The following is a 13,743-nucleotide window of genomic DNA, read 5'->3' on the forward strand; positions in this document are numbered from 1 at the left end:
GTAAAACTCTGTCTCAAGAAGAAAAAAAAAGAAATAAACAGCGATCAGTAGAATTTTGTAATAAAATTCAGGAATCAGCTTTAGAAAAATAATAGGTAAACATTATTACATATAATGAAATGGAGAATCATACATGTAATAGAGGATATAGACAGCATTATAAAATTATTGGGAATATTGTGTACACATATATGCTAAGAAATTAAAAATATATTTTGTTAAAAAGAAAACTAAGGAGATGAAGTAACTTGCCTAGCATCACTCAGCTAGTAAAGTGGTGAATCTTGGATTCAAGTTTATACAGTCTAGCTCTAGAGTCTATACTCTTAACTACCACACTAAAAATAGAAAGCTAGTTATTTTTGTAAAACTCACATAACATTCATTTCATAACACGTTAAAAAATAGTGTGAAAAGGAAAATGATATTCAATGTCACTTATACATGCAAATATCTTAAAGTATCATTAAATCGGATCCAAAAATATATTAAAAGGATAATTCACTGTAACCAAATATGCTACGTCACAGCAGTAAAAAAATTGTTAAATATTTAGAATCAGTTAATGTATTATGTCTTAAGGCATATGATCTTCACATTAAATGCCAACAATACATTAGATAAACTCCACTCATTTCTTAGGAAAGTGCTTCAAAAGTTAGCAATGTGTGAATACTTTCTTAGCAAGATAGGGAAGATTTATTTCAAATTAATAGCAAACATCATTCTTAACAGTGAAAAATGATATTCATGTTAAATCTTAAGCAAAGATGGCCAGTGTCACTATTATTATTTGATATTATTTAGGGAAATATATAAGCGAAGATTATAAGATACATAACAGAAATGAGAAGTAGTACTATCAGATAGGATAAGCTTATTGGATAGGATAATTCTTATTTTCAGGAGAAAAGATAGTCTACATAGAGAAACCAAGAGAGTAATTTTTAAAGATCATCTTATAATTAAACAATTCAGAAAAGTTATGCATATAAGGTGTATATATATAGATATATGTATATATAAATACATATAGAAATCAGCTTTCTGGTAAATCAGCAATAACTAGAAAACATAATGAAAGAAATCACTTTCATAATAATACAATCTCTTAGAAGTCCCAAGAATAACCTTAGATTAACAAAGTTATTTGAAGAACACTACAAAATTAAAACAGCTAATATATCCATATGTTCAATAAGGCAAAGGAAAACATGAATATGATAAGGAGCAAGGAAGATATTAAAAAGGCCAAAAAAACACACTGTATGGGATTAGCAGCAGATTAGACACTGCAGAAGAAAAGATTAAGGAACATGAAACAGAAAAATTTGATGAACTGAACTTGATAAAAATTTATAATTTTGTCCAAAAGAAATGATTAAGAAAATTAGGCAAGTCACAGACTGGGAGAAAGCATTTGTAAATCACGTATCTAACAAAGACTTATATCCAAAATATATGAAGAACTTTTAAAACTCAACATTAAGATAACAAACCAATTTAAAAACTAGGCCAAGGACTTGAAGAGATAACTTCACTAAAGAAGCTATTTGGATGGTAAATAAACACATGAAAAGGAGTTCAACATCATTTGACATTAAGTAAATGCAAATTAAAGCCACGTATGCCATCATTACACATCCCATTAGAATGGCTAAAATAAAGTTTAAAAAAATATCAAGAGCTGGCTAGGATGCAGAGCAACTGGTGGAAATGCAAAAATGGTATAGTCACTTTGGAGAACAGTTTGGGGGTTTCTTATAAAATTAAACAGACCATATGAAGCAGCGATCCCATGCCTAGGTGTATGCCCAAGAGAAATGAAAACATGTGTTCACACAAAGACTTGTATTGAAATATTCATAGCAACTTTATTAATGGTATCCCCAGATTGGCAAGAATCAAAGTATCAATCAACTGGTGAATGGATACACACACTGATACATCCATACAATTGATTACTACTCAGTAATAAAAGGAACAAATTATTGATATATGCAACCAAGTGGATGTATCTCAAATGCCCTATATTAAGTGAAGGAATACAGATAAGAGAAGTCGGTATGATCTACTCATATGACATTCTAGAAAAGCCAAGACTAAAGTGACAGAAAGCAGATCAGTGGATGCCAGGGGTGTGGGCAGGGGATTGATTGCAAAGGGGAACATGGGAGCCCTTAGGGATGTTGCAGATGTTCTTTTTTTTTTTTCAATTTTTTTTATTATTATTATACTTTAAGTTCTAGGGTACATGTGCACAACGTGCAGGTTTGTTACATATGTATACATGTGCCATGTTGGTGTGCTGCACCCATTAACTCGTCATTTCCATTAGGTGTATCTCCTAATGCTATCACTCCCCCCTCCCCCCTCCCCACAATAGGACCCGGTGTGTGATGTTTCCCTGCAGATGTTCTTAATCATAGTTGAAGTGGTAGTTTCATGACTATATGTTTGCCAATACTCATCTAATTTTACACTTAAAATTGGTGAATTTTATTATATCTAAGTTATACCTCAATTAAGCTGGTTTTTTTTTTTCTTTTTTCTCTTTTTTTTTTTTTTTTGAGACAGAGTTTCACTCTTGCTGCCCAGGCTGTAGTGCAATGGTGTGATCTCAGCTCACTGCAACCTCCACCTCCCGGTTTCAAGCAATTCTCATGCCTCAGCCTCCCGAGTAGCTGGGACTACAGGCGTGCACCACCACACCTGGCTAATTTTTATATTATTAGTAGAGACGGGGTTTCTCCATGTTGGTCAGGCTGGTCTTGAACTCCCGACCTCAAGTGATCTCCCCGCCTCAGCTTCCCAAAGTGTTGGGATTACAGGAGTGAGCCACCTCGCCCAGCCTTACACTGATTTTTTTAAAAAATCAATGAGTCTCCTGATATGATGCCCTGACAAGTACAAAACATCACCTGTGTAGTTTTTCCAATAAAAATATTTCACGAGGATCTGTTCTTGAATAAATTAGCAGACTAACCAAATTGTGAGACATTCTACAAGACAACTGGCCTAAAACATTACAAACTGTCAGTATCATGAAAGGCAAAAAAGAAGACTAAAGGGCTAAAATGACTAAATATAATGTGTGATCCCAGATTGGATTCTATGTAAGGAAAATTAAAGCAATAAAGGACATAGTTCAGGAAAATCGAGGAAATTTGAATATGGACTCTATTGGATAATAATGTTGTATAAAAGCTGTTTTCCAAGTATTTTATTCATATAAGAATCCCCTTGTTTTGCAGAGACACATGGTGAAGACTTTCAGGTGAAGTGTCCAAATGACTGCATCTATTAAGTGGTTCAGGAAAACAAAACAAGGATAGATGATAGATAAATAGATAGATGATAGACAAAAAAGAGTTAAAGGGAGTATGCCAAAATATTAACAATTGGCAAAGGATGTATAGGTATTAATTGTACTATTCTTTTAATTTTTCTGTAATTTTGAAATTTTAAAAAATGAAACATTGGGAAATAGGTATTAAAATAGTCTTGATTTAAGACTTTAAGATAGTTTATTGCTTGTGTTAAGTGAAGATTTTAAAAATGATGCATATTCAGTCATATTGCTCTCACAAGAAATATTAATGTTTAGAGAGTAAAAGCGTTTTGTACCATTAACAAATAAAATTACAATTTTTAATGTAAAAAAATTCAGTGAGGCAGGGTGTGGTGGCTCACGTCTGTAATCCTGACACTTTGGGAGGCCAAGGCAGGAGGACCCTTGAGCCCCGGAGTTCGAGGCTGCAGTGAGGTGTGATTGTGCCACTGCACTCCAGCCTGAGTGACAAAGAGATTGTACCTCTAACAACAACAATGAAAACAATTCAGTGGGAGAAAACACCCATTATTCAATACACTGAACACAAAAACAGCTATTCAGAAAATAAAACTATATAACCAATCTGAATGTTAATTATAAAAGTCCGCTGTCAAAATTCAAGCCATCAAAATTGAACATTTGGGCCGGTCTCAGTGGCTCATGCCTGTAATCCCAGCACTTTGAGAGGTGGAGGTGGGCAGATGGCTTGAGCCCAGGAGTTTGAGACCAGCCTGGCCAACATGGCGAAACCCCGTCTGTACAAAAAAATACAAAAATTAGCCAGGCATGGTGGTGCATGCCTGTGGTTCCAGCTACTCAGGAGGCTGAGGTGACAGGATCACCTGAGCCCAGGGATGTCGAAGCTGCTGTGAGCCGTGATCAGTCCATTGCACTCCAGCCTAGGCAACAGAGTGAGACCGTCTCAAAAAAAAGAAAAAGAAAAAAAAGAGCATTTGTTGACTAAGTATAATCTAATGGGGAACTTCCCAAGTGTGAAAGAAATTGAAAGCAGCAGAAAAGGATTAACAGATTTGATAATGAAATTAAAATTTTAGAACCTCAAAAACATAAAATTAGACAGCAAATATTTTAAATATGACAAATGATGGGTCACCACATTTATTTGTAATATGTAGAAAGTATGTTATACACATTTGACAATGAATATTCTATGACTAATGAAAAATAAGTAAAGAACACAGTCACAAAACAGAGAAAAATGATCAACAAACCTAAAATTGCATTTGATGTTGAATGTAAATCAAGTAAAGGAAATACTATAATAAGATTCTATTTCCATGAAATCAATGTCATAAACGTTAAGAAGTAGTAATTTATTGCCAAGGAAAATGAGGAATCTGTACCTTCTCTTATTTCTGATGGGAACGTAAATTGGTATAACCTTTATAAATAGCAATTCAGGAGCATCTATTTACAACCTTAACATATCCATCCTCTAGAAGACAACCTAAGGAAATAATCAGAGATGATGACCAAGATTTATGCACTAAGTTAACATTTGTGATATTATGTAAAATAGTGAAGATGCAGAAATAACAGAAATGTCCTACAATTAGGGGCTGGTAAAATCCATTTCAATACATATAACGAAGCAATATGACGTAGCCGTTAAGAAGATGCGTGTGAAACATTCTTTTTTAATGACAGGAGGACTCACTTAAGATACAAATACAAAGGGAAAAAGATCAGAGTTCAAAATTCTATATCAAGAAAATGTCAATTATTTTAAAACATGGGCTTAGAAAAGGGCTTATAGGAAATAGTCCAAAATGTTCACAGTAGTTATCTCTGGATAATAGGATTTTTGCTGATTTTCATTTTCCCTTTACACTTCTATAAATTTTCTTCAGAATACCTATATTAGGAACACTGACAACATTATTAATATAAACAAGGTGTGGTCTCAGTTGGGGAAGAAAAGCCCTGTACTTAAGTCTTGATGCTGGATTGGCCCTGGGACCATCTTGTTCACCTTGTCCCATTCAGGATTCCCTCCTGTGGTACCTCTGGGCATGGGTAAGTGCACAGGTATTTTGAGGTAACACATTTACAATAGATACAATTTTGATTATTTGGAAGGTCTTCCCTATTGAGCTGAAATTAAAGTCTTCTTAATGTAATGTAACTTCCTCTCACAGTTCTTGGACCAGCTAAGTGTGCATGTATTCCTCATCTTCAAATGTCTAAAGACCATCTAGGTCCCCACCTCAACTATTCTTCCTGTGTCACAGTTTTCAGATCCATCAAGATCATGGTTGCCTTAGCTATGCTACTCAAAGTGTGCTCTGTAGACCAGCAGCATCAACACCATCTGGAAGCTTGTAGGAATTTAGAATGTTAGACTCCATCTCAGATCTCCTATATGTAATCTGCATTTCATTAAGATCCTCAGATGGTTTGTCACACTTTAGAGTTTAAGAAGCAATGGCCGTGAGAAGGACACATTCTCCTTTGTCAGCATTTCATTTAATGAGTGCTCTCCAGACTGAAGAATATCCCAATGTTCCTTTTTTATTTTATTTTATTTTATTTTATTTTATTTTATTTTATTTTATTTTATTTGAGACAGGATGTCGCTCTGTCACCTAGGCTGGAGTGCAGGGGTGGGATCATTGCTCATTGCTCACTGCAGCCTTCACCTCTCGGGCTCAAGCGATCCTCCCACCTGAGCTTCTTGAGTAGCTAGTACCACAGGTGTGTGCCAACACACCTTGCTAATTTTTTTTTTTTTTTCTAGAGAGGGGGTCTCACTATGTTGCCCAGGCTCATCTCAAACTCCTGGACTCAAGCAATCCTCCCACCTCGGCCTTCCAATGTACTGGGATTACAGGTGTGAGCCACCACACTTGGCTCCTATATTCTTGTAGTATATAAAACAATTGTTATAGCTTCTGATCTCTCCATTCATCATGGAAACTAATATTTATGGAGTGTGTTGCTTTATACAAGCCACTGTTGTCAGGCACTGTTAAGTGGAAGACAAGTGTGAAAAATTAAATTGCTACAAAGGTCTAAGAGTTTCAGTCCCCAGTGGAAGAGTTGTCATAAGACATAAGTGATAAATTGGCAAAAGGGTTATATAGACAATGACCGCTATTGAGGCTCAGAGGAGAAAGAGATCATCTGAGAACAGGGTGGTTACAGAGGACTAGGCTTGTATCTGGGCTTATAAGGATTAAACGCTCATGCTAGAGGCAAAAGTGTAGCCAACTTGTCCCTGGATATGGTCATGGTGGATCTGAAAGGCAATGTGGTCTGGGACAGGAGTTCTCAAACTTTAATGAGCATCAGCATCACTGGGAGGGCTTGTTAAAACACAAATCCACAAATTGCTGAGTTACTGAGATTTGAGTTTCTCATCCAGTAGGTCTGGTGTGAGGCCTGAGAAAGGACATTTCTAACAAGTTCCCGGGTGATGCTGAGGCTGCTGGTCTAGGGATCACACTTAGAGAAGCACTGATTTCAAGGAAATAGCATGAGTCAGCCAGTTTTGATTCTACCACTTATTAGGTAGCAAGTATTTTCTTTTTCTTTTTGAAGTTTCTCTTTGAGAAATGGAGAATTATAATAGCCATCTTACAACTTTTTGAGACAAGTAAAAGAAAGAAAAGTCTATAAAAGCCTCCTACTATACACTGCCTGGTACATTGCTGTTGCTCCATAGTTTAACTTAGATTTCATTCCTTCCCCTAAAGTAATTCTGCTTGACAATGTTAGTTACAACATCTTTTGGAGTGCAGGGATAGTGTTTTTGGTATGAGGGTCACTTGGGAATAGGCACGGGGCCTTTTTGGAGAACCTAGGGTGAGCCTTCCATACTACTGGGTCGTAACAGATAGTGTCTTTTGTGTGACTGTGTCCGTATTTTACTCTGATGACGATTCATATTGTCTGGCAGTGGGTCAAAACAAAGATACCTTAAGGCTTAGAGAGGCCAATGCCATTTCAGGTACATGGCCTAAGGAAATGATTTGAGAAATGGAATTTAGAATTTACATTCTACCAGTGAAAGAGGAAAAAATATTCTTAATTTATTAGAACTGAGGATTCTAAGGTCACTCCCTTAGACTTTTTTTTTTTAATTTTAAAAATTTATTTTTTAGAAATGAGGGTCTCATTATGTTGCCCAGACTGAACTTGAACTTCTTGGCTCAAGTGATCCTCCTGCCTCAGCCTCCCAAGTAGCTGGGACTACAGGTGCATGCCACCATGCCTGGATGATTTTTTTTTTTTTTTTTTTAGAAATTCAAGTTATCTTGTGTATTTGTAAAAATATAAATGTAGACCTTTCCTCTTTCTCTGTCTAATAGGGATCCTCTCATTTAAACACCATTAAATAGGGAACAAAATGATTTGGCAATTGAGTGTATTTGCCCATCACAACTTCTTTGGGAACTACTAAAGTCCTTAAAACATTGAGAGATTCCCCAGGTATTTCTTCATTTCACTTTTAGTATTCTCAGTAACAGAATCCATTAACAAAATAGGACCTTCCTACATTGACACCCAGATTGAAGTGGGAAATTGATGGATTCTCCTTTTGCCACCATTAGCCCTTGACTCCTTCCTGGGAATTTGTTTATTAGATTATATAATAGCTGGCAGCTAATTAATCATACAGCAAACTTTTGAAGGGTAAGACACAGGTACATTTTGGTTGATGTGGAGAAAAGAAAGGATCATTCTAGAGCAGGAGTCATTGCTTAGTTGAGTTTGGGACATTTAGGGGTCATCTTCAGGATGGTGGGCATCTACAGGAAGGACATCAAGCAGGGGAATGAGATAGGAAAGAGGACAAAGTTTTCCCACTCTGCAGTTTCGTTTGAGATTTCAAAACTAGACTTAGGGCCTGTTCTTATTTCTTTACCCTCTCAATAGCTGAACTTTAACAGAGAAAACATGTCACCTCCCAGATTATGTGTCTTTACTGGCTCCACTGGTTGCCTTCTGGATCAAGTTTAAACTGCCTATTTCAAGAGCAACCAGTATCCCTTGCCTCCAGTGGTGTGTTGTATAAATAGCCATCATGGGCAATTAGTGTCTCTGATTTTCTTCTTTCTAAATAATGCGGTTGAGGGTTGTTTAATATATTTCAGTTTTTCTCTCCCCAAATCATGTCAAGTAAATTATGTTTTCTTGTGCCTTGCAAAGTTCATGCATATATCACTTCAACCATGATTAAAAAGGATAAGGCGATTTTAAAACAATAAAGGATATGAACCAGCCACTCACTAACATTTTATGAGCATAAGACAGTTTCAGTTAGAAATTTCCTTAGGAAAAAATTTCTGTATTTTTAAGAGAAAACATTTTATTTTTTGTATAGAGAATATTAAGTTACAATATAACATTAAATGAGAATTTTTTGTTGCTTATTATTCTTGTCCTTCTTGCCCACCCACACAATCAATGTCACACACATTTACTGCTCCGAATCACTTTAAGTGAACCATAAGTCTGCACTCACGTAACCCCAATAGCAGAATAAGTCTGTCTGAAATCAAGGGAGAGAACATTCTCAACGTGTTGATGGTCCTAGTGTTCCATGCTATTGGATTCTCAAGGAATCAACAATTTCTTAGGCTTGATGCCTGAGGCAAAGACTGACTGAGCAGGAAAGAGTTCTCTCAGCACCTGGGCAGGGTGGCACTTCAAATCAAAGTACCAGAATACAGTAACAGTGACCACATCGATGAAGTTTTAAAGACATCCAGGAACCAGCTTAGCAGTGATGTGTAGCCTGTGCTCCTTCAGACTTCTCATTTGGGCAATAGGATTCTATTATATTTCATAATCACTGCAGGGCAGGTAGCTGCCACTGTCCTAAAGAAGGTAAAAGAGCTCAAATTATGTCCCAAATTGGTGATCTCCAAAGAGTGTGCCTCCAGACACCTCAGCTGCTTTTTCAGCACCCCAAGCCACCACCCACCTTGCAGCATTTTTTCCTAGTGTCCACCCGCCTCTTGGGGCTGCTGTTTTTACTCACTGCCTGCCCTCGGGCTCCTTAACCTCATATGGTCTGTTGGGCCAAGGATAATCCAGGCTTTTGCCCACCCACACCCCAAAGAATTGGCTCAGCCCAGTCCAGAACTCTGTCTTCCAAAGAGCCAAAGTCGGAGAAGGCAGGCTCGGGCCTGTGTGGAAGAGCAGATGTGAGAAAGAGCTGGGCATGAAGAGAATGGGTTTGGCTGGTGGAGCCAAAGCGGTTGGTGCCCCATCAAAGAACCCTCAGCTGTCATCATTCCCATGGACCCTGGCCTGGTGGCTTCCTACTTCAAATTCCTGGGACACTACCTGCGGCCTTTCTCTGGCCGTCAGAGTAAGCTAGACTTGTACACAGGGCATGCTGGGAGTAATGGGTAATTAATTAGTCTAGAAGTAGCCCTCAACCAGTGACTGGCAGAAGTTGGTGATTAAAACCCCAGGCCCCTCACTCCCTCAGACAATAAAACTCTGAGCTATGCTCTGTGCAGTGCCCAGAGACACCCAGTGAGATGGAGCCCCAGTTGCCCACAACAGTAATCTTCTTCTTAATTCATACTGTATTGGTTTCCTTTCCTTCCCAGTCTCACTTATTGCCTCTCATACTATTGCTTCCTGGCATTGTTCTTCAAATCTTTGTCTCAGGATTTGCTTCTGAGGGAACCCAGTCTGAGTACTAGAACACGGGCTGTGTGAGATTGTGGCTGCACGCATCAGTGGGGACCACGTTGTGGAGACCCTAACTGCCATATTGAAGTGAGACTTTATTCCATGGTGACTGAGTGGTGAGTGTTTGATAAGTCCTCTGTGCTAGAGGATCACTCTGGAAACAGAGAGAAAGATGGATTAGAACAGTATTTTTCAAAGTGTGGTCCCCGGACCATGAAAGTAAGAATCATCTGGGAACTTTTTAGTGAAGTATGCTTGCCTCCCCTCCTAGACCTACTAAATTAGACAATCTGGGGGTAGGGCCTAGAAACCTGTGTTTTCACAAGCCCCCAGGTGATTCTGATGCCCCTAAAGTTTGAGAACCGCTGTATTAGAGAGTAGAGGAGAAGCTGGCAGTGTGGAAGAGACCAGTTAGCAAGCTATAGGAAGATCCTTAGCAAGAAACTGTAAGGGCCTGAGCTATCAGTTTTGACTCCCTTCCCCCATTCTTTTTGCTTTGGACTGTGTTCAGAATGCAGAGTGTACTTAATCGATATTTTGGCTTGATGTCTCCCATCCCATTATCAAACAAGTGGGCAAATTAAGGAGAGGGGCAAGGATGGGGATGAGTAGGGTGCAATGGAACCTGTATGCTGAAGTGACTTAGTTCTTATGAGGTTCAGCTGCCACTGACCACATGGCATTTAGAGCATTATGCCTTCCTCAGTTCCAGGGACAGTCTTCTCCTAAAGAAATCAGGGCATTGGCCAAACCTGATGTCTTCTTTTGAACAAACAGCAGCTACTCCCTTTTCAGAAATTAAGATTCCATAGCTTATGTGTATGGAGTCTGAGAGGTATTGTAAATCTGAGAATGAACTCACCATAAAGTGGTCAATAAAAGCTTTTAAGCAGAAATTACTTCCTGAGAAAGGGAACATTGTGTGTGTTGACAGGAGAGGGATGGAGTTTGAGAAGATGAATAGGAGGTCTCCTGTTAAGTGGCCTGAAATCTCAAATTAATTTGTGTTAGTTTGAGACCTAATCCATATTATTATTACCTGCTGTTGCTTGACGACATTTTCTTTTTTATTTTCAGAGTCAACTTGACCAAGGTCTTTATAAGTCACAAGTTTCAGAACCCTATCATTATGCACTGCAACGTTGGCCAATGGCATCCCAGACTCTCATTGGCTGCTTCTGGGTATGTGGGAACTCAAAGTCCCCCAACAGTCCCCAAGGCTGGGGCGGGTGAGGGCGACGTGATTGGCAATGGCCTATCCCATGGGGGTACTAGCTCTGGGAACAACAACGCCTTTGACTGAGGCCCTCACAGGAAACTGGACAACATTCTCTGAGCCAAAAGGAGCAATTGGAAAGGTAGTTTTGTGGGTTGGCTTCTGAGCCAGAGTTGAAACAAGGCTGTAGCAAGTCTGAAAGAAACCTGGCAGAGGAGGAGAAGGCTCTCCCTGTGCCAGGAACGGCACAAACCCACAACCAACCAAACAGAGCTGGTGTGGTGAGGAAATATTTCTGACTGGCAAAGATGGCTCCACAGTCTAGTGATTTACCGTCAGTGGTAACGGCTAGTGTCCTGCTTGGTGGGATGAGGCCTGTTGAAGGAGAGCCTGTTTGGAATGATTGCTGTATTACTTATCTTCTACTGGGAAAAGAGTATGCCTTTTCAAGAGGAAGTGAAGAGGGGAAACCTTTTGTGATCGCAAAACCTTAAAAGGGCATCGTATGCCCTTCTTAACCAGCCAGATTGAGCTATTGCTTGACCCATGTCATATAACATTAATATGAAAATAAAAATGTACATGCACAAGAATTTACTGTGCATATGGATTTTTAAAAAACAAAGAAATAATTAACTTGAAGAAGCAGGCTATGGTTGGCTACAGACGGACTTTTCAAGTCAACCAGAGTTGCTTTGTGGATTAAATACAAAGCTGTCATAAAATGAGTAAGCACAAAATCTTGTGTCAGAGAGAAAGACTAATTGGACCAGTGTCAGCCCTGGGCAGGAGAGAACAAATCCACAGGGTCGACTTGGCCCCTTTAAAGCTCTCACAGCAGAGGGGCATCTGGTTGTGTCCATTTCTCTCTAGTAAGTCTTTGGCGTTTGCAGCAGTGTTTCTGGCTCTCATAACAACCAGCTGCGGAATGATCGATCTGGATATTGAAGGGCCTACTCAGTTCAGTGTTTAAAAAGTAACATAGGTTTCAGTGATTTGGGGGAGTTTTGTGATTGACGTGAACAGATCTGACAGTGATTGGCTTGACTGCTTAGTTGTCAACCTGAGGATGATCAAAAAAACCAGGGGAAGGGTGTCAGAGATTGGAGATTGGTTCATCCAACTTCTTCCTCTAGATCTGAGGCCCAGATGGGGAAAGTAACACCCAAGTCACCTGGTAGTGTGTGGTAGAACTGGGATGAGACTCCCAGGCCAGAATTCTCCACTTTTCTCCATCTGATCAACCCACAGTACCTACTCTTTATTCACAGAAATAAAACAAAGCCATTTTTTAAAAATTCTGCTCCTTTCCAACAGAAGTTAATTCCCTGAAGACATATCTTAATTAAGCTAGCATAAGAAAAATAGCAGCAATAACTATAAAAATGATGCAAGATAAATACGGGCATTCTTTGCCCCTTAATTTATTATTACTTTAAAAGGGTTACTAAAGCTTGCCTTCCTTCTGTGAAACATGGTGCATTTTTGCAATTCCCCTCAGTTATAAATTAATATAGGCCATTAGGGATGAGGCTAATGGTGGATGAAGACTTTCTCGTGGGGAATACATAGCACCTGAGAAAATGAATGGCTATGGTGTATGGGCCCCCAACCAGTCCTACAAATGACACAACTTGTCACAAAACTAGCCCCCAAAGAGGCATATTAATTTCCAATAAATAAACCCAGCCAATTTTTTTGCTTTCCTCTATAAGCATGTTCTCCATGTCACTCTACCCAGAGGAGTTTTGGTGTCGGTATCAAGGAGCTGTGATGGGCCAATCTGAGGCCAACCTGCATAAACACTCTTTGCTGACACTTGGCTCTTCCTTTTTAGAAAGTCCAAGTTCACGGCTGAGATTATGTGCTAATGAGAAGAAAAACCAACAAATTTGAGGACTGGTTAGCCATTATCAGCATATCCAAAAGCTGCTTTTTCAGAAATATAAGAAAGCCTCAGAATCTTTCTATTTCCCAAGGTAACAAAATAAAATCTAGGGAGCTTTAGGAAAAGCAGCGAAAAGATGAAACAATATATCAGAAGGTTTTTTTCTCCCCCTCCTCGTAGCATTGTACAAGGCTGCTGAGAGATGTTTAAGGGAGCTTAATAACCTACTGGGGGAGGCTTGAGATAAAAACCAAATATTATGCCCCTACAGATTTCTGGTTAGAAATGTAGCAACTTTGAAACTGAAAAACCAAGCTTAAGTCTTAGATTTACAGTGGCCTTCTGAACTCAGAAAAGCGAGGCAGTCTGTCTGAGAACTTAAGATTTGCGCTGTTATCCCACGAACAACATCATCTCTAGACAAGCCATGCCCGGGTGAACTGCTGATTTCAGCGCTTCCCTTTCCACCCCTACCATCACCACCACCAGGGTGGATGTCCCTGTTCCTTTGGATTTTAGTTCAGGAGACTTCAATGTCCAATTCTGCCTTTTCTCACTCAGGAAAAATAAATGTAGCCCCTCCTTGTGTGAAGGATAATAACAAAACCCCACAATAAATTAATGCGGAAGGAT

The sequence above is a fragment of the Rhinopithecus roxellana genome, chromosome 7 (genome assembly GCF_007565055.1).
Source record: "Rhinopithecus roxellana isolate Shanxi Qingling chromosome 7, ASM756505v1, whole genome shotgun sequence".
Taxonomy (NCBI): domain Eukaryota; kingdom Metazoa; phylum Chordata; class Mammalia; order Primates; family Cercopithecidae; genus Rhinopithecus; species Rhinopithecus roxellana.